The 27,098-nt window shown below is 40.4% G+C and overlaps 1 long non-coding RNA gene across 3 annotated transcripts; it reads right to left on the reverse strand.

Moving 5' to 3' along the window:
• Positions 1 to 25,827, reverse strand: LOC147011969 (uncharacterized). 3 transcript variants are annotated; one of them, XR_015051855.1, is made up of 6 exons: positions 25,391 to 25,827; positions 9,214 to 9,555; positions 8,035 to 9,111; positions 7,727 to 7,840; positions 5,848 to 5,919; positions 1 to 803 (listed from the first exon to the last, which is right to left on the reverse strand). It is a non-coding gene; the product is annotated as an uncharacterized LOC147011969 (long non-coding RNA). The 3 variants fall into 3 exon arrangements; XR_015051856.1 differs by having other exon boundaries at positions 8,035 to 8,195; positions 8,296 to 9,555; XR_015051854.1 differs by having other exon boundaries at positions 8,035 to 9,555.
• Between the last annotated feature and the right edge of the window lie 1,271 nt (positions 25,828 to 27,098).

The raw sequence follows: 27,098 nt of genomic DNA on the forward strand, positions 1-27,098 counted from the left end.
TAATATTCGAAAACACAATTTTAATTCATAGCAACTTGCATGGAATTTCAACATGGAATTTGGGTTTTCCAAAATTTCTGAGAAGCAATCTGAACAAATGACAAAGGGTGAGCAGTTGGGCCTTTCGCTCAGCCATGTAATACCATGAAGGCAAGAGTGAGCTATCAAGATTCGGTGGATCTGAACTTGGAGAATATGAAGGTAATAGAGTGTTGGCTCAACAGCTTTTCTAAACCGAAACTATACCAATTCCAGCATGTAGTGCTACACCTTCTCATCCAGTAGGCCTGGATCATGTACTTTCATCCTGCCATCATACCTTGTAGACATAGTGCAATGCTTAGATATACAGTGCCCACAAATTAGCGTTTCAAATTCAAACCATGATTATAAAAACATAATGAAACGGGATATAACGATGTGGTTTGCTGCATGTGAAAGACCATTTCTCAAAGTTTTGCCATGATTTATCAAGATCATCATCCAAATCTGACTGGACATCTGAGGACTGTGTTCGAAAGACTCACAAACATGTGCAACACCTTCACCCATTGTGCGTGGCCAGCCTGCCCCCTTCTTTTGCCAGATGCTATCAGTGTCTATAAACTTTTTGTGTCACTCACAAGTCGCTTTTCTCAGTGGTGGCTGCCTTCCATAGGTACCATAACTCTGAAGCTTCATTTCACCTGTGTAGCTCATTCGGTGTCTATAAACCAGGTAACACACTTCTAGCTCTTCCACGAGCCACTTCTTATGGGGTTGTCACTTGCAGTAACCGTGACGTCACGTGTCACAGGAGATACCTGTAAATGAAAAAAACAGTCAATAAAACTTTGAGAAATGTTCTTTCACATGCAGCAAACTGCATTGTTGCAGCCCATTTCATTATTTTATTACAGTTTGAATTTGTAGACAACTTGTACATTTAAATATCATGGTGAATCAAATATGAAAGGAAGGAAGTAAGGAATTTATAAGCAGAAAAATATTTTTAATATATAAAATATGTTTCCTTGTGCTCTTGGAGTTTTTGCCATTTTTCAAACTCTGCCTCATTTAAATTCCGCATCCCAACTACACTCACTTCCTTTCTGACTTGCAACAGTATATCTGAAGGGAATCTGCTGGTGTCCCCATACATGTGAAAGGGAGCACACTCCAATCAGGACAATGATCAATATGGTTTCTATGTGAAAGACAATTGGCTTGTATTGAAGTATGAATGTGTGGGTTGCATTAGTTGAATTATGACCTCATAGTATCCCAGGTACTTCGGAGTTGGGGGAAGAGGGTGGTAGTGGAAGCTTCCACAATTTATGAGGGCAAAATTGGGGGGTGTTATATAAAATTCCACTGTTGATGCATCATTTGCATACAACAGTAGATTGTGAAGCAGCAATGAGTATCTCTTCTATCCCTATTTATTTACAGCAACATGTATTTAAGGACTTCCCGATCTATAACAAATAGTATAAATCAAAGTAAATGAACTATACTTCCTCTCTTCAATGGAATTGATGTCCTTACTCATGTTGACAAGTTAAACCTTTTGCCAATTGGATCAACACCAATTCCACTGTTGAAGACAAAGAGCATCCTAATCAGGCTTTGTCTGTAAGGACTGATGCTGTCATCTCCACACTTGTTAGAACTTTAAAGAAAGTTTCATATATTATAAATATACATACTTGAGGTTTCTAAAAACAATGGACCAGATTGTATTCTGGCTGATGTGAATTTGAAGTGTTGTCCTGAAAAATTTCAGTCCGATGAAAACTCCTCAATAGGTGCTTGTCAAAAATCAGTCTTTCCTTTTTGCTTGAAGCTCGCTTCAGTCATGGCTGGATACCAGACTACAAGTGAGAGGTCAAACTCCAACAACTACTGTCTTATTAGAATCATGAACTGGTCTTGCTGGCAAAGGCTAGTGTCGGTCTGCGTCAGCGGACAGGTGGAACAATGGATACAATCGCCAGTTGATTAGGATGCTAACCGCCTTGGGACAGCAAGGGTAAGCTGATGGTTCAGGCGTTAATCCTTCATCGGAGCAAAATAAGGTGAAGGGTTAATACCTAAAATGTCAGCTTCTCCTTGCTTCACACGGCAGTTAGCATACCTCAATCAACGTCTTGTTGATTTCATCCATAATGTCCCATTAGCCGACTTTCCATTATGAGTAAGGTGCTTGAAAGTTTAATCAATTAGAGACTCTTAAAGCATTCATTTTACATTCATCTGATGCTCAGAATGGAGCTTGTACTTAAATTGCGTGCAAGACAAAGACGGTAGTCAACATCAGTGTACATTAGCATAAATTACAAAGACATTGGTATAAAGTGGATAAAACACGTACGGTATGTGGGACTTGAACCTGCGTATCCCTACGTTGTGATCAGGAATTCACATGGCAATGTTAACAAGCTAATTCGATTTAAATGATTACACTCTTCTCACTGACTTCCAGTATGATTTTTGCTACTCTCACTCAACTGATGATCTCTTACTGAGCACTTTGATAAGGCTTGAGATCACTGGCGTGACACTAGGGTTGTTGCTCTTGACAATGTTTTATGTCGAAGTCTGCTGCATAACCTGAAGTCTTAATAGTTTGTGGTCTCAGACCTGGAACCGGAAGCAATGGAGTTCCTATAGCATCGTGATCCAGAGATTCAGTTTCATGATGTCAAGATCAGTTCAAGGAGCTGATGCAAGTATTCACGGTCAGTTCTCAGTTCCAAAAGAATCGGGTTCCTTGCATCATGAGCCAGGGGAGTTCACAAGCAGGCCCAACTAACGAAACTTGCCAAGAATCTCCCTTGAAAGTGCTCTGTCTAATCTGAAAAACAAACGGACAAACAAACTTTTGTTTTGGTTGAATTTGATTACCTGAATGTGTTGACTAAAAGCCCATGAGGCACGTTCAACCCTCACAGCTTCTGCTATGATCCATGCAGTTTCTTGTTTCAGTCTGTACTTTTTAATTGCCTTCATGGGAGTCTGTTTTGCACTCTCCATTGATCATGCAAGCAAAACACGTCATGCCAAAGAGTCAATTGAGGGTAAAACAATCTGTGGTGTATTTTCCTCTGGGTCATATTTTATTTGACTGAATACATTTCGATACAACATTGCACTCCAATTTATGACTTGTAATTTAATCTGGTTACAGTTGTTGCTTGTAATGGCATTTCCTTAGAGTCAACCGACATACCGCACGTGCAGTGGCAAGGGAAATGTAACATAACTCACATACATATTCAAGCAACTTTGAAAATGCACCAAAGTACCAGTGACAACTGACAAGATGAGGATCTTAAGAGGCACCAGGCAGAAGCTGGGAAGGGGCGGAATGAGGCTGAAGCTGAGAGAAGCCGGGGCAGCGAGGAAACTGGAGGGCTTGGCAAGGGGTAAGCTGGGAGGGGGCAGAGAAAGAAGGAATCTGGGAAGGGGTAGGGTAAGAGCGAAGTTGGCAAGGGATGGGACGAGACAGAAGGTAGGAGGAATGGGGCAAGGGGGTGTTGGGGTGAGGGGAAAGCTGGGAGGGGTAAGAGCAGGGGGGAAAAGGTGGGATGAGTTGGGGAAAGGGGGCAGGGAGAGGCGGGAACTGGGATGGGGTAGAGCAAGAGGTAAACTGGGAGGGAGCGGGGAAAGAGGTGAGGTGTGAGGGAGCAAGACGAGAGGTAAGCTGGGAGGGGGAGGAGCGAGAGGTAACCTGGGAGGGGAGGGGCGAGAGGTAAGCTGGGAAGGGGAAAAGTGAGGGGTAAGCTGGGAGAAGGCAGGACAATGGTAGCTGGGAGAGAGTGGATTAAGGGGGATCTGTGAGGGGTGGAGTGAGGGAGAAGCTGGAAGATGGTGAGGCAAAGGGGAATCTGGGAGGGGGTGAGGCAAAGGGGAAGCAGGGAGGGGGATTTGGGAGGGGTGGGGTGAGGGGAAGGCTAAGGGAAATCTGGGAGGGGGTGAGGCAAAGGGGAAGCAGGGAGAGGGATTTGGGAGGGGTTGGGTGAGGGGCAGGCTAAGGGGAAGCTGTGACGGGTGGGGAATGTGGATGGTGCGGGGGATGTAGGGGGGCAGCGGATGTAGGGGGGGGTGGAACATGAGGGTCATCAGGAGGAGCGGGGAATGGGGTGGAGAAACGTTGAATTGGGAGATATCGAGAAGGTCTAGGGGGATGTGGGCATGAAGGAGATAATGTGGGGGAGAGTATGGATGTGAAGTGATTGAACACTGCAATCCCACACTTGCGACAAAACTAATTTGGTTTGATAATTTGAAAGGTGAAAAGTCGAAGACAAACTTCATGATTGGGGTGGCAGGAAGGATGATTTAGGGCATGAAGAAAGAGAGTGCTGTGTGAAGGTTATGGGAGATGGCATACGAGTTTGCAAGCTGTCCAGGAGTGAAACAGCAAAGAAGGTAAGATGAGGAAGCAGTATTGGAGAAAGACATTTGGAAATGATTGTGAGAAGTTGTCATTTAAAGAACTTGTATAAATGGAGAGAAAGGGGAGGAATATCCTGGAACAGTTTATGTGTTCAGATTATTTGACTAAAGAATACTCCAGGCAATTTATCAACACTTCGAGGTTTAAATCACTTTTTCTTTAATTTAAAACATTCCAAATGTGACGGTAAAAACCTTTTCCAGATACTTAGGAAGGGGATTGAGGTACTCCCACAGAATGTGTTTTCAGTTTTCTTTGCGTTTTTAAAAATGTTTTTTGCGGAATGAAGTGTTTTATGGTGGCCGGAGTGCAAATTCTGCCATCGTCCTAGAAAGAGGTCCCCAAATGCAGGACGTCCATCGACACAGTTGGGCACCAGATATGGATGTACGTTGGCTCACATGGAGCTTTTCCACCCTTTGACAGGTTTTGCTTTTAATCCTGCTGGGTGTCCATGTCCATACACCCTCCTCACGAGGAAGCCTGGTGGGGGAGACGGTTTAGTCGCTGACAACCCGACTATGAAACAGGTTAGTACAGGTTAACATGGTACTGATAGCAAGTCACAGATCTGATCTGGCCTGACTTGACAATTTGGCAGATTCCTTGCCCAGAAAAGCCTGAAGGTGGCCTGGTCTGAGCCAGGGCTCGCAGCTGACCTGGATGGAAATACATTAACCGAAGTCTGGACGGAATTTTCCGAGAGAACCACCGGAGCAGCTAATTCACTGTTGGGCACAGCTGGAAGGTTGAGGTCTGGTGGGGCTAACAACTAATTTCTAATAATAAATTAATTAATCTACAGTATATTATAAAGCAGGAGTGTCTGTCCGTCCGTGCGTCCCTGAACTACTCCCTCAGTTTTGAGGCTATCTCTGCCAAACCTTCTGTGGAACATTTTGGGGTCCCTTCGGATGTCCTAAGTTGGGAGGAAGGTTTCATAAATACCTCAATACAATTATGATTTTGACTTTTGATCTGTACAAAACTGCTCTTGATCCGGAAGTAAACACAATCACGGATTCGGTGGAAACATTCTCTGGTTTGACAATATTCAATCATGATTTTAATTTTCGATCCGTATGAAGTGTTTTGTGTCCGCCCTTTCTCACCGGCAGGTATGTCTGTGTTGGGTGTCACGTGAGAATGCCCTCTATACTATTTATCTCGTGGGTGTTTTTATGAAGTGTCTATATTTATTAACCTCACGAGTATTCGTATTTTGTTCTAATAATGGTGTAGTATTGATTTGTAATTGGAATGATGCTTTTTGCAATGAAAATATAGAGAGAGATTGAGTTTAAAAGAGAATCAGGAAGTTATGTGAAGGTGTGCTTGCACCCATGACATTCGTGGAGTGGTCATTTGCAGTTCCACCATTGTGACATCATTGAAATATTACCCACCTTACTTCTGTTGGGTTCAACTGCAGTAAATTTTTTGCCCGAGTCCTTCACGAAGCAGCTGTCCAACACCTCCTGTGCATAGCAAAGGTACCACTCTTGTAAGCTAATAATTAATTTCTAATCATAAAGTTTAAATAACCGAATTCTAATAATCTAATAATTAAAACCGAAGAATAAAATTCTAATAACCTGATGACCATAAGATAGTAGAATATTCTAATAAGCTATCAACCTGCTAGCAAAGCCCCAAAACCTGGCACCAAGCTGGCTGGTTTCCCAGCAATGGGAAAATTGAAATTTTTGGGAAAATTGCCACTGCAACAGAAATTTTAACAAAGAAGAAACTGGTGCATATTTCATCTTATGGATAAAAATGAATCTAAATGAAGCGGAGTTTTGACTCAGACGGCACACAGCCGCACTCTGTGAAAAGAGGACTAATTGATGAGCAACCTGAAAACACAAAGCTTCCGTGCACTCAGCCAAGTCTAGGTTGTGTTCATAGATGTCTGTGCACTCAGTCAAGTCTAACCACAAGCAACCAACATCTATATACTACTATGCCTGCTCCACCCACTGAAAACACTAGTCATGTTGTACAACATATTAAACTCACACCAAAAGTGGACCTGCCAAAATGGGAGTGCATTTTCTTTCCTCTCCTGATGATAGTCTGAAACTGCACACTTCTTCACAATTCCAAATGCTCTCATACCCTCATTTTTCACAATACTTAAGTTTAAAGTTATTTCTCTCTATAAATGACTATGGAGAGGAAATTATGAGACTTGTGATAAGTTTATCATATCAAACTTTCCCTCAACATAAGAAAACACACCTTCCTCTTGGTGATCATTAATCGGAGGAATGAGCACATTAATCCTGCTTCTATTTTGCAATTGGTCACTGGCTTTGACACCAATACAAATTGTTATTATGGACCCGAGGCATCAACAAGCCACATATATCGAACAAGCAGTCCCAAATGGAGCACCTCGCCACCATTAGAGCATTTGAATTCAATCAAATGTGGCAATAAATGCGAATTGTTGCTCCAAGCTTGCCGTCTCGATGACAGAAGATTCCCCTTGCATTTTTGCCCCCTCAAACCCCACCCTGTTTGGAACCCTGTGTGGGCATGGGCAACTTGCTTGTCTCAGTAATACTGATTTTGTAAAAAGACATTTAGGAGAACATTTGAAAACAAACAAACAAACATAAAAGGAAAATGACTCTTTTACAAAACTATTATAAAAGTAATTATCCGATATGATTACAGAACTGAGATGGCAAACAAAGAATAATCGTATCTAAAATCGATTTCAAAAGCATTTGTCCTAATTTCATGCCAATGTTTGTAATTTACATATCTCAATTTTGAAAAGTTCTGATATAAATGGACAATATACAAACTAAAATATTTTGTGAAGAATGTTTAAAAATCCTATTATTCAAAATGTTTAAAAAATAAAAGTCGGAATGAAATAGTCACATTGATGGCCCCTCCCAGAACTGCAAGCGATTATTGGTGAAAACCTTACATGTTGGAGCTAACACTCCACGGATAACTGAGCACGATGCCAATTTATCTGACGTGACACCTGAGAGGTTGTGTGCCACGTCATTAATCCCATGAGTGTCCAAACAAGCACAGTTAATTCAATTAAGTGAATAACAATTTCATCCCTCCAAGGGTCATCAATCAATAAGCCCAATCATTGGCAAAGCAAAATGCCAGGAACCACAAATGCAATGCTACCTTCAAGAAAGGAAGAAACAATTTATTACACACAGGGACAGAAGACACAGAATCCTGAATAATGAAGCATGAGGAACAGAATTTTTTTAAGCACAGTTAAATAACAAGTAAGAAACTCACCCCAGCGATGACACCACACACACACATCCGTCATTCAACCTGAACTGGGCAGTTGATGAAAAACCAGGCACAGGATGAAAGCAGTGCTTGGCACTACAGGCAGGTGCAGGGAAGCTGCAGGAGAAGATAAAATTGTGAGAAGAGAATGGAGTGCACTTTGCCCCAGACTTTTATCTATCTGGCCCTTGATCATAGTTGGTTCCTGAAGAGGGTGCAAAACTGGGGTTTAAGAATCGCTCAAACAGAAACATTAACTGAGAAAAAGTGACAAAAAGAGTGTCGGGCTGAATGGAGATATGCGTACACACCTTCGGGGTTTCCCTCCCTTTGGTGTACATATGTTTTTTCGTGGTGCCGGACTCAGCGCGTTCTCTCATGACTGCAATCCAAGCTTTGAGCTTCACAAGTCTGAATGAACGTACAGGACAGCTACCACTTGAATGGATCTTTGTCAGTTGGTGTGTTTCTTCTGAGTGGCGTTACAGGAACCACATCAACAGCGTAACACTGTAACTTGTATTTCAAATAACCAGATACAAAGTCAAATGAGGAAGTTCACCATCACATACAATGTCCAACTCCGATTCCCGTATTGAGTCGTTTCCACCACCCAGTGTCCCAGTCCTGCCAGCACAACTCACGCATGTTCACCTCGTCCTTCGGGGCTGTCGATCCTTTGATTCCCATCACAGTGTCCTCTCGTACACTGGCCCGTTCAGGATGATTAAAGAGCTCAAAGGAATTTTCCCGATACACAATCCTAATGAGTTTTAAACAACCCCATTATAATCGGCTCCACGCGTTAACAACCACTCTGGACATTAACACCTCGTTTACTCAGAGTTAAATTGAGCACGGGGACGATGGATACACACATCTCATCAAATATCACCCGTCTTGCTACATCTCCCTCTCGCGGGTTTATATAGTACCACAGAACAATCCCATGCATTCCAGCAGATGCGATTCTAGTCCATACTGAAAGTTTCGTCTGAGAACATTCCAGCACCTTCACAAACTCACCAGGCAGTTTACAGTACAATACTGCCACCTACAGTCAAAATTATCTCATTACATCAAGCAATTAATATTACAATTCACCGATCCGTGCTAAACGAAACTTATAACATGTAACCGTCAATTTTAATCCTACATTTAAAGGCATTTACTAATGCTTACAAATACCACAATACATAGCTTCTAACGGACAAATAGTAAAGACCCTCAAGATAATTATAAACATTTTATGAAGAAGATTATAAACGTTTGAAGAAGAAAGCAAAGAAGGAAATGGCACGATAGTAAAGAACAGAGTGTATGAAGAATGGGGAAAAGGCTCAATCCCAATCCAGGGCAAGAATCCAATTTTGAAAATATCCAAGCATCTGGTAAAGGATACAAGAGTTGTGGTGGAAGTTAATTGTTTGAAAAACAAAAGTGAACATTCAATGACAAAAGGTGATATTGGTAAGGAATGGAAAATTTACTTTGAGAAGCTCTTGAGTGAAGGAAAAAAATGGGAGAACAAGCTCGAATGTATTAAAGTTGAAGTTCCAGAAGAAGAGATATGTGAAGAAGGAGAAGTTGGATCAGCTGTGAAGAGTTTCAAGAAATGAAAGGCAGCGGATCGAACTGGACTCCAGTTGAAATGATAGATGTGGCCAGAGATGTGAGAATCAAATGAAATGATGGAGTTGTGTAGAAAGCTCTGGGAAGAAGGAGCGATCCCTGAAGATTGTGCAATTGTTCAAGATGAAGGGAGACCATTTATTCTGTTCATCTTACAGAGGAGTTAAACTTATTGAGCAGGCATTGACGTTTTTGAAAACCTGGTTGAAAGAAGGCGAAGAAAAATGATAAACATAGACAACAACCAGTTTGGTTTTATGCCAGAAAGATAAACAACATGAGCAACACTTATTTTGAGCCAATGCCAAGAGAGGTATTTGGCAAACAAAAGGAAACTATCCTGTTTTTGGTTAACTGAAACAAAAAAGCATATGATTGAGTAGAAAGAGCAGCTGCTGAATTGGCTCTCAGAAGGCAACTGTAACTGAAGAAATGGTAAAAGTAGTCATTTCCTTTCATTTCATATGCAGCCTGTGGCTGCTGGTTGCATTATTGCTGGGAGCAACAGCTTTCCGAACAGATTTTCAAAAGGCAGGTTTTTCCACCTCCTCAAAAACTCTGATTATTCTTCCTTTTCTTCACTTCTCTATCTCTTCAGTTGTTTTTTGTTCTATTGAAGGCCTGGACTTGATGACGACTATACGGTCCAACAGTGGAGCCTTTAATGTAAAAAAAAAAAAATTTCATGAAAGAATTATTTCAAAAAGAAACTAGATATCTGCAATCACAAAGTGATCGCCAAAGGTAAACCTCCCTCGACCAGGGGAGGTTTACCCTTGGCGATATCCTGCGATTTACCCTTGGCCCGTGATCCAATGATGGCCTTGTTTTTTGTGGACCACCAGATGACCTTGACCTTCAACATTTAGGGATAGAATGTAAATAAAGAAAATGTGTCCCCATCTACAATCTATCAAAAAAAACTTAACATCATGAATATCGGAAGAAAATTATTTAAGTTATGATTTTTGTGAATTAGGTCACAATCCAAGAAAAAGTCGTTCAAGCACACAAGACAAATATCAGGTGCACAACTTCAGTGAAGGTCCATTATTATGATGTAAGAACATCTTGAAGGCAAGCAGTCTTTGAGATTGGCAAAATTGAGCGATGACAAGAAACGCATTTTATTTTTTCAGACCGCCATTTGACGTTGACTTTTAATGCGGAGGAGCCTGATGTAAATTAAGCGTAGATGCGCCTCACTTGGACATATGCTTTTGATAGTCTGGCATCCTGCCTTGATCTCCAAACTCTCTGCCTATGGCATCCAAGGCCAACTCCACACATGGCTTACTGACTTCCTCTCCTCTCGTAGCAAACGAGCGGCTCTCAACAGAATCCTAAAATCTCCTCTCCCTGTCAAGGCTGGAGTACCCCAAAGCAATACGTTATGGATTACGTTATTTATGATTACGTTATGGAATCTCCCACGATGAAGGTGAGTCTGCCTATCACTTTGCCGGTGGTCTCTCTGTCTTCTATCGTCTCCTTCCTGGTCTTGCACCCTCTGCTCTTTCTGTGCTTTGTCCGTACCCACCCCCCCCACCACGCCTCCCCCCTCCCACCCCCAGGTTTCTGCAGGACACACGTGGTCCACCATCAACCCCCTTCTGATGAAACTACCAAAATACAGGATCACTGCTCACCTCCACTCATTTGTTCCTCTTTTTCCCACCTGTGGAATCAACTTCCACATCCTCTTCAATCCCATTCTTCTCTCCAAGTCTTCAAGACAGCTGTTCACCACCATCTCAGATCGTCCCCAATCCAGAACCATGATCTTTTCTACCCTCATTAACCCCACCCAAATCCTGCCTCCTTCCAAATTTCCAGGTTTTACTTTACTTCTGTGTCCATCTTGTCTGCCCATGCATCCTCCCCAACCCCTCTCTCTTCGCCACTCCCCTTTTTGTCAAAGTCTCCCTGTATTTTGTCCTTCAATCATTCATTTCATTTTCAGGTCAAAGACAGTCGGGCAGGTGACCAAGAGCAAAATATTCAACAGTTTTGTCTTATTTACTACCTCTGGCAAATACCGGCATTGCGGATAATCATGCAATCAGCTCCAGTCGATGTTTGTCTGCAATGCAGCGAAGAAATCTTCCTCGAAAATTGTAATTATCCATTTACCAGTTGTTGTCATTGACACATCCAATTTCACCATGTGGGTTATCTTTTAATTGTAGTATAAAAATTGGAGGTAGAGTTACTGCGGTGACACAAGATATAATAAAAATGTTTTTATGAATAAATGAAATGTTTTATAAACAAATCGTTGTTGCATAGATGATGTCAGAGGATGACTATCCTGCTTAACTTCTTTATATTCTAAGTGTAACTAATGTCCGCTCTGGTTTTTGTATTTTTTGTTCACATTGTCGAGGCTCGTATGAGAGCTAACACAAAGAATGTACAACAAGGGGAGCAGGAGACAAGAGGGGTGGGAGAGGGAAGGAAAAAATAGTGGGGAACAGAGAAATGAGATCTGTGGAAGGGAGAGGGATGGGGCGGGGTACACGGGGTAAAGAAGATGGGCACCACAGGGACTTTCAGAAAGGAAAGCAGGGAATTTGAAGTCTGCGAGCCATGAGTGGAGATGGCCTTGGATATCATAGGAAGAGCGTTTGGTGAGCAAAGCAGGGTGCCAGACCGTGTCAAAAGCACGCGATATGTCGAGGGAGATGGCTCTGATTTCATGTCTGGCATTGAGGATATCCATCCATTGTTGGAAGAGCAGAAGCAGCATATCTAGGGTAGAGTGACCTGGTCTGAATCCAAATTGATGATCGGAAATCAGGCCATTGGAGAAGATGAAGGATTTCATGTTTGAAGCGATGTTGGATTCCATAACCTTGCTGATGATTGTGAGAAGGCTGATTGGTCTAGAGTTGTGGGGATCTGTTTTTGCACATTTTTATGCAGGGCGGTCATGTTTGCTGATTTCCAAGGAGATGGCAGATGACCTTGAGCAAATGAGAGGGTGAATAGAACAGGGAGAGGGTGTGCAAGAGCAGAGGAGCAGGTTTTTAGGACATGTGGGCTGATGCTGTCTGGACTGGTTGCAGAATCTGAGTCGAGGTTTGACAGCAAACTCTCCACTTTTTCAGATGAAAAGGACACAGAGTCCAGGGACAGCTGAGTGTGACTGGGTAAGGTGGGTAGAGAACGCGACGGGTTTGGGACACACGATTTAGAAGCAAACATGGAGTTTAGACATTCAGCCTTTTCACGTGCAGTGTCAGCTAGCTGTGTGGCCATTTGAGGTAAGGGAGGGGATGGAGGGGGAACGTACACCAGAAACAGACTTAACTCGATGCCACCAGGATTTGAAGGAGGGATACAGGTTGATGGAACTTTTTTGAATGACTCATAAACAATGATACATTCATGTCGAAATATAGTGGAATTTGCTTACCAAAGCAAGCAATGTTGGTTGTCATGAATAGGTAGCAATGTTGGCATTGTTTTGGCACAAAAACATCCAGATGGCAAATTAACCTTTTGGACATTATCCCGAACAGCTAATTTCGTACACAAACCCTCCAGCTGCTTGATTACACTTTTCTGAATGGATGAATCCCTTCGATTCAAGTAACAAGAAATAGTTATATTACACAAAGACAGAGTCAATGTGGTACGAGTTCGTTGAAAAATCTAAATGTTTCTCTCTTCATCATTACTTGCACTTGGAATATTGTTGACAGTCCTGCAGGCCAATGATCTTCACAATAATCTTTTGTGATCATACACTTACAGCAGGAATGAAGTTGTGGGGTCAGCAAGAAGTGTTTTAGGCCCTTAAGCTCTGGTCACAAAAGAAAAGCCCCTGTTTACAAGTACTGGAACAGTGGCCTGCAAAAGTATTCACCCCCTACCAATAATGCTACATTTCGATGAATTACGAATTATGTGGAAACAATTTTTTCCAAATGAATTTTTTTAATTCGTAACTGAAGAGATCAATCGAAACACTTATAGTTTAAGGAGGTTACATGTCAGGAATACCTGGAAACAACGTGTACAAATCAAAATTCACTGGTTGTAAAGGTATTCAGCCCCTTAGGTCAGTACTTGGTGGAAGCACCTTTTACAGCAATGACTGCTATAAGTGTTTCTGAGTAGATGTCCACCAGCTTTGCACAGTGAGATGGTGAAATGTTTGTCCATTCTTCACGTGAAAATTGCTCTAGTTCTGCCAAGTTTGATGGGGATCATCAATGGACTGCAATGTTCAAGTCTTGCCACAAATGTTCAATTGGGTTCAAGTTGAGACTTTGACTGGGCCACTCAAGAACATTTCTTTTCCTCTTATTCAGCAACTCAAGTGTGGCTTTAGTTTTGTGCTTCAGATCATTGTCCTGCTGAAATGTGAATCTCCGACCCAGGTTCAGATCAATGGCCAAGTCAAGCAGGTTTTCATCAAGGATTCTCCTGTACTTTGCACCGTCCATTGTCTCATTGGGCTAAAAATGATATAGTGCACGATATCCCAAAAAGTTGTGGACAGATTCGGAAGAAACTTGGTGGGCAGGTTGGGTGTGTAACAAGGAATAATTGGTTCTATTTTGGTGAAGATCAGGATCCAGATCCGGATCGGAGAATCTTGTAAGTGGTTTTTCACTATTGAGAGATGGGGCCAAAAGGATATATTGCACAATATCTCAAAATGTTATGGATGAGTTGGTAGGTGACAAGAACAAGCTTTAAGGTCCAGATGGAGATCCGGTCGATCAGTGGGATACAAAATGTAAACTGTTCAGCTTGGTTCATTCATTTAATTCTTTTGCAAGCAGGGAACCAAAATAATCAAGGAAAAAACCCAGAAGAAAAGAAAAAAAAATCAACAGCTTTTCCTCCCAAAAGGCAATGCAGAGACAACAATGTGATTGAATGCATATGCGACAAATGTCTCACAACAATGTAAGCGAATGAATGCGCGACAATTGCCAAACAACAATGAAAGCGAATGCATTTGTGGCAATTGTCGAACAACAATGTAAGCGAATGCATTTGTGGCAATTGTCTAATAACAATGTAAGTGTATGCATCCGCAGCAAATGTCGAACAACAATGTAAGTGTATGCATTTGTAGCAATTGTCGAACAACAATGAAAGTGTATGCATGCGCAGCAAATGTCGAACAGCAATGTAAGCGAATGCATTTGTAGCAATTGTCGAACAACAATGAAAGCGAATGCATTTGTGGCAATTGTCGAACAACAATGAAAGCGAATGCATTTGTGGCAATTGTCGAACAACAATGTAAGTGAATGCATTTGTGGCAATTGTCGAACAACAATGTAAGCGAATGCATTTGTGGCAATTGTCTAACAACAATGTAAGTGAATGCATTTGTAGCAATTGTCTAACAACAATGTAAGTGAATGCATTTGTGGCAATTGTCTAACAACAATGTAAGCGAATGCATTTGTAGCAATTGTCGAACAACAATGAAAGCGAATGCATTTGTGGCAATTGTCGAACAACAATGAAAGCGAATGCATTTGTGGCAATTGTCGAACAACAATGTAAGTGAATGCATTTGTGGCAATTGTCGAACAACAATGTAAGCGAATGCATTTGTGGCAATTGTCTAACAACAATGTAAGTGAATGCATTTGTAGCAATTGTCTAACAACAATGTAAGTGAATGCATTTGTAGCAATTGTCTAACAACAATGTAAGTGAATGCATTTGTAGCAATTGTCTAACAACAATGTAAGCGAATGCATTTGCAGCAATTGTCGAACAACAATGAAAGCGAATGCATTTGTGGCAATTGTCTAACAACAATGTAAGCGAATACATTTGTGGAAATTGTCGAACAACAATGTAAGTGAATGCATTTGTGGCAATTGTCGAACAACAATGTAAGTGAATGCATTTGTGGCAATTGTCTAACAACAATGTAAGTGAATGCATTTGTGGCAATTGTCTAACAACAATGTAAGTGAATGCATTTGTAGCAATTGTCTAACAACAATGTAAGTGAATGCATTTGTAGCAATTGTCTAACAACAATGTAAGTCAATGCATTTGTAGCAATTGTCTAACAACAATGTAAGCGAATGCATTTGCAGCAATTGTCGAACAACAATGAAAGCGAATGCATTTGTGGCAATTGTCTAACAACAATGTAAGTGAATGCATTTGTAGCAATTGTCTAACAACAATGTAAGCGAATGCATTTGCGGCAATTGTCGAACAACAATGTAAGCGAATGCATTTGCAGCAATTGTCGAACAACAATGTAAGCGAATGCATTTGTGGCAATTGTCTAACAACAATGTAAGCGAATGCATTTGTAGCAATTGTCTAACAACAATGTAAGCGAATGCATTTGTGGCAATTGTCTAACAACAATGTAAGTGAATGCATTTGTGGCAATTGTCTAACAACAATGTAAGTGAATGCATTTGTGGCAATTGTCGAACAACAATGTAAGCGAACGCATTTGTGGCAATTGTCTAACAACAATGTAAGTGAATGCATTTGTAGCAATTGTCGAACAACAATGTAAGTGAATGCATTTGTGGCAATTGTCTAACAACAATGTAAGCGAATGCATTTGTGGCAATTGTCGAACAACAATGAAAGTGTATGCATGCGCAGCAAATGTCGAACAGCAATGTAAGCGAATGCATTTGTAGCAATTGTCGAACAACAATGAAAGCGAATGCATTTGTGGCAATTGTCGAACAACAATGAAAGCGAATGCATTTGTGGCAATTGTCTAACAACAATGTAAGTGAATGCATTTGTAGCAACTGTCTAACAACAATGTAAGCAAATGCATGCATGGCAGTTTCATTCACTTACATTGTTGCCTCTCTTGGCCTTGCATTAATTACCAAATCAATTCAGGTGATTCAAATGTATGGGGTTTGAGAAAAATTGCACAATTTCACTGATGACAGATGGACAATGGAAACACAGGACTCTTATTACATTTTTGTCTTCCCTGGCACAGTTGTGAATACAAATATAGACCAAAAGCATTCATTTGAAAACACCTGCAGAAGTACATTTGAATAAAAACTATTACAAGACAAGAGCATTTAACAATGCAGAACCTAAACTAGAGTATTTGTTTACAGGTGAGCCCTTTCACACACCTGGTGCTATATTAAAGTCGGCCACATGGAGTGTTGGTCAAAGTTGATGTGCATGTGAAAACACACACACACACACACACACACACACACACACACACACACACACACACACACACACACACACACACACACACACACACACACACACAACCTCTTATCCCTTTCAGGCAAGGCTAATAAAGTTGGATGATTATCGATGACTTTGTCAAACCTTGCTTTTTATTCAGATCCTTGAATGGTCCCAAACATTCCAGCTCGTGTAATCAGCTGAGGGAAATGGTTCTGGCCAAAGTCTTTCACGAATTAGCTGGTCAGGCTTGAAGTTCGATTTAAAGTGTGGAAATTTGAAATTTGTTCAGGGTGACTGTGATAACTCACTGAATCTTCGTGATACAAGCTATGAGATCTTTAATATCCACCAACGCCCCCAGTTCTGGCAGACGGGTCCCCGGGCTTACCATCATTCCAATAGACTGTGGTCACATTGATCGGTCAGATTCGATCCACGGTGAGACAGCCCAAAGGCAAAGGCACATACCTCTAAGGTATCCTGCCATCTCTCAAACCTTGCTGAATAGTTCTCAAAATTCACAACTCGGTGACAAAACCACTTTGCCATGTCAATTATTTTAATTGCACACTGGCCTTAACATTTCCAAGACATTGCATACACATTAAAACATGGACGATGAATTAAAACATTCCACATAAAAACTATGATGACACTCGTAGAGCGCAAAGTCTCACTTCACTCGTTCATTCTAAACAAAAATATCATCGTTGACTGAACACGCCACGATTATGGCCCATATACCCATGTGCATCCCATTATTTCACAGTTTCTTGACATTGGTTATGAGCATCATCAATTTATTTTTCACTCACACAGGGTCAGAGATCAGATATTATAAGAAGTTTCGGATTGTTTGGAGAAGGATTTCAATTCAAGCAATTATGACTGGAATACCACTTCACCGATGACATCATTTTTATCACCCTATATACTCCATATGCCTGGTGTTGGCTTAATGGTAAGGGTGGTGGGCTTTGGATCCTATGATCCTGAGTGAAAATCCTGCCTGGCTGTTGAATTAATACCAGGTGGGATTGACTCTTCCTGTTCATCCTTCCGAGGTGGGCAAAATGAGTGCCAAATTGCTGGTATCCTGTGTCGGAGTGGCGACCTGTCCAGGATGGTGCCCAATAGCCAAGGAGACTGCTTAGGCAGCACTAACACTCTGCACAGAGTATGGTCCCAATGGATAGATGGAACGTCTTTCTCCCGTGACACGACGTCACCAAACCTTCCTTCAATATCCTTCACACCTTGCACCTTTGTAGAACACAAAAATCGACGTCTCCGATCCTTTCTGCAGAATGGAGAACCCACATTCATGGCCATACATCGAAACAATGTATGCAATTAAATGCAAACAGATAGCTGGGGATAGATATCGACTGGTTTGCACCCTTTGAGCTAGTTTGTTTTTCCTGTAGTTTATTAAATCTCGACTTTCCCGAGGGAGTGAACACGGTGTTTTGGTCAAGCTGTAATAATATTAAACCGCTGGACCATCCCTATAACGACCATGCAAAGCGTACAATGATCAATATGCTCACATGACCGATCGGTGTCCAGTTCAAAAAATAGACCCTAACCCTAACCCTAACCCTAACCCTAACCGATGTGATGTTTTCTCGGTCTAATAATAAAAAGGGCATAACTGTAACTGTGAAAAATTGACGAAATGCCATGAAACTTGAAATTTTTTCTGTAACTTATCATAATAAAGCCGTGTACTAAGTTTCAGTTAAATATGTTACAGGGTTTGGGGAAAAAGGCTGAAAAACCCCACGGAGGATGGATGGAGAACAAGCCTGTCGTCCCCTCCGGTGAAACTGGTTGGGGAAGAAAAAGATCCATCACAGCCATTTAAACTCTCTGTAGGAGTTCAAACAAAGCACTTGTTGGACAATCGAGGGAGAGGCATCTCATCGATTGTAGAACCCATCAGAGCAATCACAAGCAGCTTGTGCAGAGGTTGATGTACTGAGGAGCACGAAAATAAGTGATCACTAACACAACAATGATACTTCGTATTGATCATCAGCAGTAACATGGCACCTGTGTGCGGTGTACCACGGGCCAAGCAGATTTGCAGGATGCTGTTGGAGAGAATGGTGCGGAGGTAGTTGTGTAAGGTACCCTCCTCACCAAATCCCAATTGAATATACCCTGATATGTGCAGGCAACGTTGCGCTACGGTCACAATGCAAACAAGCACAGCATGCCAAAATGGTCATGAAATCCCGGTCTTGTAAACACTCGCTGAAGACGACGCAGGACGACACCTGTGTTTTGAGCCGGTCCCCAAACTGAGCCGTCCATTGAACGGGAAACGATGACATGACTCATTCACAGCATGCATAGAGAACGCAGGTACTGGATCTCATGGATGACTCTGAAATGCCATCCTGGTGCTGCGTCGGAAGGGTGTTGCATCATGAACCATGCTACACTACATAACATATCTCAATACAGATTACAAGGGTCATGTAGGAAGTAATTGCTGAACAGGAGGGTGACACACACACACACACACACACACACACACACACACACACACACACACACACACACACACACACACACACACACACACACACACACCTAGTGTATAAAGATCTCTATTCATACCAAGCATTGAGAAGAAAGCAAATGGTAAAGAAGTGTGAAAATGTCCCACTGTTTGTATTCCTGGTGGAAGGAACTTCCTGCCGTGAAACACTTACCATGGACATAACAATTTAAAAAGCGATTTTATGCGCTGTCCACAAGAGAGCTGAGCAATCTTGCAATTCAGTGTCGTATTCACCTCGTAGTGCTGCCACGGTGGCCGACAGATACACACTACTTACCTCTGAGCTGTCATGGCTTGGGTTCGAATCTCGACCAGGCTATAAACTGCCATGCTGGTGTTTCACAGGCAGGGCTAAACTGGCCCGGGGTCCCTTCTGCAAGCATTAGTTGGTTGGGTTTCAAGATTCCACGGTGTCTTTCGCAAAGAGCAGGCGAATTATCTCTGGCACTCTGGCTAAATCCCAAATTCTAATCCCGAATCAGCTTAAAGGTCCATGGAATCAGAAAATCATGTTGGTTTAATAAATCAATAGATATGGCTTCACTTAACACTTAACCGTTGTTCTTTTCTTGAATAAATATCTTGATAGGAAGATTTAAATTTTTTAATGTTATTTGGTGCCCCGCCCCCCTCCCCCTCTAGCATTAATAGCACACACGTACGGGGGTTTCACGTACGGCCACGCACGTACGGGCACGCGAGAGCGAATGAACGGCCTGTGTGGTTGTTTGTGGCACACGGTTTGAAAGTTTTTTTTTTGTTTGTTTTTTTGCACGTACCGGCACGTAATAGTTCCTTAAAAATCTATATAATCCAATAAAAAAATTCTGATTCTGTGGACCTTTTAAGTTTAAAAAGTGGGGCTTGGTCAACTGGTTCGTGAAAGACTTCTGCCAAAAAGATTCTTAGCCGACCCCCCCCCAAAGGTGCGAATAATTGGCGCCTTCAAAGAAGTGGTTCGTCTATGATTTGTCACCGATATAACCCTGCAAGCTCCATGGGTTTCGTCCATCCATCACCCCTCTTGGCACAAGCCCCATGACCAACAGGGCTATCTCTGCGCTCGCCTCTCCCCTGCCAGTGGCCTGCAGAGCTCGAATAAAATCGGAAGAACAGTCGTCTCCATTGGCTCTGCATCATTTCTCAACCGAAAAGCTGAAGATTGGACAAAAGCTCCCTTCAGCGAACACCACCTGCGACCTGCCATCAGCGGCTGTCTGAATCATTTTCAAGCTCACCGATCTCTGCCCTGCCACGCCGCTGCTCGTCAACACGTGGGGAACTTGGATTGGCATGGTGACGGTGTTTTTGAATCAGGCATCTGACCAACTCAGCAGTAGCCGTTCAAAATCACAGGCAGTTGGCAAAGCAGCAGGGAATTGCATTCGATTACAATTAGCATTTCGGAGTGTCTCTCTCCGACTCGTTAATGGCTGTGCATCATGTCCAAATTCATACCCACGTGTCTCCTTCAACGTTATAAAACACAACCACCCTCCTGCCCTGCCTCCCACTTGGCACACACAATCATACTTTGTGTGCTTTCATTTTCTTTTTCATTCGAAAAACGACTCGTGGGATACAATGAAGGAATTTCACTGCTTATGACGTCACAATGGCTTTGTATCAACCACTGATGGGATTTCTTATTTGTGGAGCCTGATGTTGGCTGAGCGGTTAGGGTGGTGTGCTTGGGGATCCTAGGGTTCCTGAGTTCCGGGCCTGTTTTCTGATGAATTAACACCAGGGGGTTGACTCAGCCCATCATTCTTCTGAGGTCGGTGAAATGAGCACCAGTGTACTGGTAATAGGGGCACTGCTTCAGTAGCAAAGCTAACCAATAATGGAACCGGCAGCCAAAAAGGCAGCACACATTTGGGAACTATAAATGGACGAGGTGTGTGCGCACTTTTTTGGAGTTCCACCGGAGCTTTCTAATGAAGAGCGTGATCACTGAACTGAAAATACATAGAATGCTCATTGCCATTCACAACACACAGAGCATGATGTAGCGACAGGGCGCCATCTTGGTTGGCACTTGATGGGCGAAGGCGATCTCCATGATGCGTTTGCATGCAATTAAGAACAAGAAACGATCGCATTTTTTTCACCTTTTGTGTGATAGTTTTTTATTTATTTATAGTAAAGTCAGCATAGTAACTACAACACTTTCCTTTTCACAATAAAGTTTGAGAACAAATATTGTTCATTAGGGAGCGTGACGAACTCGGACCGTTTTCATGAAACTTACCAACATCAAATCTGCCTGTTTTATATTTCACAACTAGAGTAATTCAACTGCGCGCAGTCGACGGGTATGCCTCCGCTCTCCCGCACAAACACTTGAGTGTTGACATATTTGACCCTTGACCTTTATCACATCTGGCCCAAAATCTAATCACTTAATTGACCCGTCTAACTTTACCTTTGTACCAAGTATGATGAAATTCTGTCCAATATTTCTTGAATTTGGGCATAAACAGTAAAATTTCAGAGTTTGACCTTGACCTTTACCACATCTGGCACAAAATCTAATCACTTAATTGACCCATCTTACTTTACATTTGTAAAAAGTTTAATGAAATTCTGTCTTTTATTTCTTGAGTTAAGGTGTAAACAGTGAAATTTCAGAGTTTGACCTTAACCCTTGACCTTTATCACATCTTGCCCAAAATCTAATCAGTAAATTGCCCCATCTAACTTTATCTTTGTACCAAGTTTGATGAAATTCTGTCCAATATTTCTTGACTTTGGGCATAAACAGTAAAATTTCAGTTTGACCTTGACCTTTACCACATCTGGCCCAAAATCTAATCACTTAATTGACCCATCTTACTTTACATTTGTAAAAAGTTTAATGAAATTCTGTCTTTTATTTCTTGAGTTAAGGTGTAAACAGTGAAATTTCAGAGTTTGACCTTAACCCTTGACCTTTATCACATATTGTCCAAAATCTAATCAGTAAATTGCCCCGTCTAACTTTACCTTTGTACCAAGTTTGAAGAAATTATGTCCAATACTTCTTGAGTTGGGGCGTAAACAGTAAAATTTCAGAGTTTGACCTTGACCTTTACCACATCTGGCACAAAATCTAATCAGTTAATTGCCCTGTGTAACTTTACCATTGTACCAAGTTTGATGAAATTCTGTCCAATATTTCTTGACTTTGGGCATAAACAGTAAAATTTCAGTTTGACCTTGACCTTTACCACATCTGGCCCAAAATCTAATCACTTAATTGACCCGTCTTACTTTACATTTGTAAAAAGTTCAATGAAATTCTGTCTTTTATTTCTTGAGTTAAGGTGTAAACAGTGAAATTTCAGAGTTTGACCTTAACCCTTGACCTTTATCACATCTTGCCCAAAATCTAATCAGTAAATTGCCCCGTCTAACTTTACCTTTGTACCAAGTTTGAAGAAATTATGTCCAATACTTCTTGAGTTGGGGCATAAACAGTAAAATTTCAGTGTTTGACCTTGACCTTTACCACATCTGGCACAAAATCAAATCAGTTAATTGCCCTGTGTAACTTTACTTTTGTACCAAGATTGATGAAATTCTGTCCAATATTTCTTGAGTTAGGGCGTAAACAGTAAAATTTCAGAGTTTGACCTTGACCTTTACCATATCTGGCCCAAAATCTAATCAGTTAATTGCCCTGTGTAACTTTACCTTTGTACCAAGTTTGATGAAATTCTGTCCAATATTTCTTGAATTTGGGCATAAACAGTAAAATTTCAGTTTGACCTTGACCTTTACCACATCTGGCCCAAAATCTAATCACTTAATTGACCCATCTTACTTTACATTTGTAAAAAGTTTAATGAAATTGTCTTTTATTTCTTGAGTTAAGGTGTAAACAGTGAAATTTCAGAGTTTGACCTTAACCCTTGACCTTTATCACATCTTGCCCAAAATCTAATCAGTAAATTGCCCCGTCTAACTTTACCTTTGTACCAAGTTTGAAGAAATTATGTCCAATACTTCTTGAGTTGGGGCATAAACAGTAAAATTTCAGTGTTTGACCTTGACCTTTACCACATCTGGCACAAAATCAAATCAGTTAATTGCCCTGTGTAACTTTACCTTTGTACCAAGTTTGATGAAATTCTGTCCAATATTTCTTGAATTTGGGCATAAACAGTAAAATTTCAGTTTGACCTTGACCTTTACCACATCTGGCCCAAAATCTAATCACTTAATTGACCCATCTTTCTTTACATTTGTAAAAAGTTTAATGAAATTGTCTTTTATTTCTTGAGTTAAGGTGTAAACAGTGAAATTTCAGAGTTTGACCTTAACCCTTGACCTTTATCACATCTTGTCCAAAATCTAATCAGTTAATTGCCCCGTCTTACTTTACCTTTGTATCAAGTTTGATGAAATTATGTCCAATACTTCTTGAGTTAGGGTGTAAACAGTAAAATTTCAGTTTGACCTTGACCTTTGACCCTTGACCTTTATCACATCTTGCCCAAAATCTAATCACTTAATTGTCCTGTCTTACTTTACCTTTTTACCAAGTTTGATGCAATTATGTCAAATACTTCTTGAGTTAGGGCGTAAACAGTGAAATTTCAGAGTTTGACCTTGACCTTTGACCCTTGACTTTTATCACATCTGGCCCAAAATCGAATCACTTAATTGCCCCGTCTTACTTTACCTTTTTACCAAGTTTGATGAAATTATGTCCAATACTTCTTGAGTTAGGGTGTAAACAGTAAAATTTCAGTTTGACCCTTGACCTTTATCACATCTTGCCCAAAATCTAATCACTTAATTGTCCTGTCTTACTTTACCTTTTTACCAAGTTTGATGCAATTATGTCCAATACTTCTTGAGTTAGGGCGTAAACAGTGAAATTTCAGAGTTTGACCTTGACCTTTGACCCTTGACTTTTATCACATCTGGCCCAAAATCGAATCACTTAATTGCCCTGTCTAACTTTACCTTTATACCAAGTTTGATGGAATTCTACAATTTGCTTCCTGAGTTATCGCGTAAACGAAAATCCGGACGGACGGAAACATACTGCCTCCGGCACCTTTGGTGCGGAGGCATAAAACTGCCGTCCTGGTGTTTCACAGGCACGGTGATTAATGAATGTGTGTGCGTGTGCGTGTGCGTGTGCGTGTGTGTGTGTGTGTGTGTGTCTGTGCCGTCCCTCGGATGGACGTTAAGCTGGACGTCCCATCGCACAATCGCCTCTAACCTCTCCAGCTATCGTCGGCACCATCCGGTTCGTGAAAGACTTGGGTCAAGCTTCCCTCAGCTGACCCGACGAGAAGATTCATGGCGGCCGTTTACATAAATACACTCGTTAATCATCTTCCTTACATACATATATACATATCTATATATCTATATATATCTCTATATATCTATATATATATCTCTATATATCTATATATATATCTCTATATATCTATATATATATCTCTATATATATATATATATATATATATATATATATATATATATATATATATATATATATATATATATATATATATATATATATATCTCTATATCTATATATATATATCTCTATATCTATATATATATATCTCTATATATATATATATATATATATATCTCTATATATATATATATCTCTATATATCTCTATATATATATATATATATATATATATATATATCTATATATATATATATCTATATATATATATATCTCTCTATATATATATATATATATATATATCTCTATATATCTCTATATATATATATATATATCTATATATATCTATATATATATATATCTATATATCTCTATATATCTCTATATATCTCTATATATATATATATATATATATATATATATATATATATATATATATATATATATATATATATATCTCTATATATATATATATCTCTATATATCTCTATATATATATATATATATATATATATATATATATATATATATATATATATATATATATATATATATATATATATATATATATATATCTATATATCTATATATCTATATATCTATATATCTATATATCTCTATATATCTATATATCTATATATCTATATATCTATATATCTATATATATATATATATATATATATATATATATATATATATACATACTGTTTTAAACCAACTTACGACCAACAAACATCGATTTACGAACAGGGCTTCACGTGATGAACACCACATGAAAGCTGCAATTCTCTGGTGATATTTAATGAATTCAGAGTAAAATAACTTCCTATTCATTAACATGTAAAAAAAAATACCTGTGAAACGTCTTTCCACAACCTTCGCGTAAACCGAGTGGAGCAGTTTATGGGCCCACAAAATGGGCCCACAAAATGGCGTTTTAACATTTACTTGGTTTTTACAATGTGGGACGTGTTCAAAACGAACTACATCCGCGACGCGTGTTCAAAACGAACTACATCCGCGACGCGTGTTCAAAACGAACTACATCCGCGACGCGTGTTCAAAACGAACTACATCCGCGACGCGTGTTCAAAACGAACTACATCCGCGACGCGTGTTCAAAACGAACTACATCCGCGACGCGTGTTCAAAACGAACTACATCCGCGACGCGTGTTCAAAACGAACTACATCAGCGGGCATGATTAGAGTAATTAACTACAAAGAATCTGGAAGAATTCCCATCATATAAACGCACGCCATATTAAGATGTATAGAACAGCTTAATCGGTCCTTCCACGGCATGGCTTCTGTTTACAAAATAACAACAAAAATAATGATAACACTGTAAGAAAGCATATAGTAATTCAGACTACGAATAATAGTATTATAATTTGGCAATCATAATAACGAACAAATAATCCCCCCCCAATCATCATCATCATCATCATCCCCCTGCGGACCAAACACATTGAGGTTTGGTGAAAAACAAGCGAATTCTCAAAGCAGTATGGGTACGGCAGGCAGGTATGGTACAAGGCCGTGAAGACCGATGAAAATTTGGTCCAATGGACAACGGGCCCACTGGTCGACTCAGAATTGCTCATGACACGAAAAGGGATTTCCATCAACATCAACGACTGACATCCTTCAGAAAGGATCAGAGGGACGTGGTTGCTGGTGGACTTCAAAGATCCAAGTCTCTCACCCAAGACAAGATGAGCGTCACCACCCTGAACAAATTCCAAAACACTGCTCTTTCAACTACTGCTGACGAGGCAATGGCAAACCACCTAATGTATTTTTTATTTACTTGCCCAGAAAGTTGCTTTGGCAGTCCTCAGCACTCGAGGGATGGGATGGGATGAATACATACAAAACACAAGGGCAGTCGGTATGGAGTGCATGCCTCTGCCACGCAATGCCTGATACGGTTAAACATATCGGGCCCTATACATTTTTTAAATATCACACTATTTCTCGTTTTTGGCCTTAATCTGTGAATGGTGAACAATCACTTTCAAATTTAATTTTTTTTTTTCGTATCTGGATTCGGATCTTAAAATCGAATCAATTCGGCCTTGTCGCACACCCAATCTATCCACCAAGTTTTGTCCGAACCCCTCCACTATGAGATATCCTGCACACAAACAAACAAGACGTCATGCATAGCAGAAAACGTGCAAAATCCATCAAACAAAGTTGACCTTAAAAAAACAATTGGTGGTTCAATTCAATGACCATCACTTAATTGCGAATAACAATTCAATAACATGCAAATGCTCTTCAAATGTCAAGTCAATCAGATGGAAATTGACAATTTTAGAAATTTAGCCAAAGTTGTACTCAAAAATAATGTGTGCTTGAATTCAGTGACCTGATATGCGAAACATCTGTGACCTGATATTTAAAGTCAATCATATGGAAATTGAGGATTTTAGAAATTTGATAAAGTTGTTGACCTGAAACCTGAAGTTGTTGACCTTTTGACCTCAAAACAATAGGCTTTTTGCTTATGATGAACTCCACAAGGGTGGTGAAGTTTCATGAAGATCGGTTTAAA

The sequence above is a fragment of the Eptatretus burgeri genome, chromosome 15 (assembly GCF_056783735.1).
Source record: "Eptatretus burgeri isolate ZD-2024b chromosome 15, Ebu_testis_v1, whole genome shotgun sequence".
Lineage (NCBI taxonomy): Eukaryota > Metazoa > Chordata > Myxini > Myxiniformes > Myxinidae > Eptatretus > Eptatretus burgeri.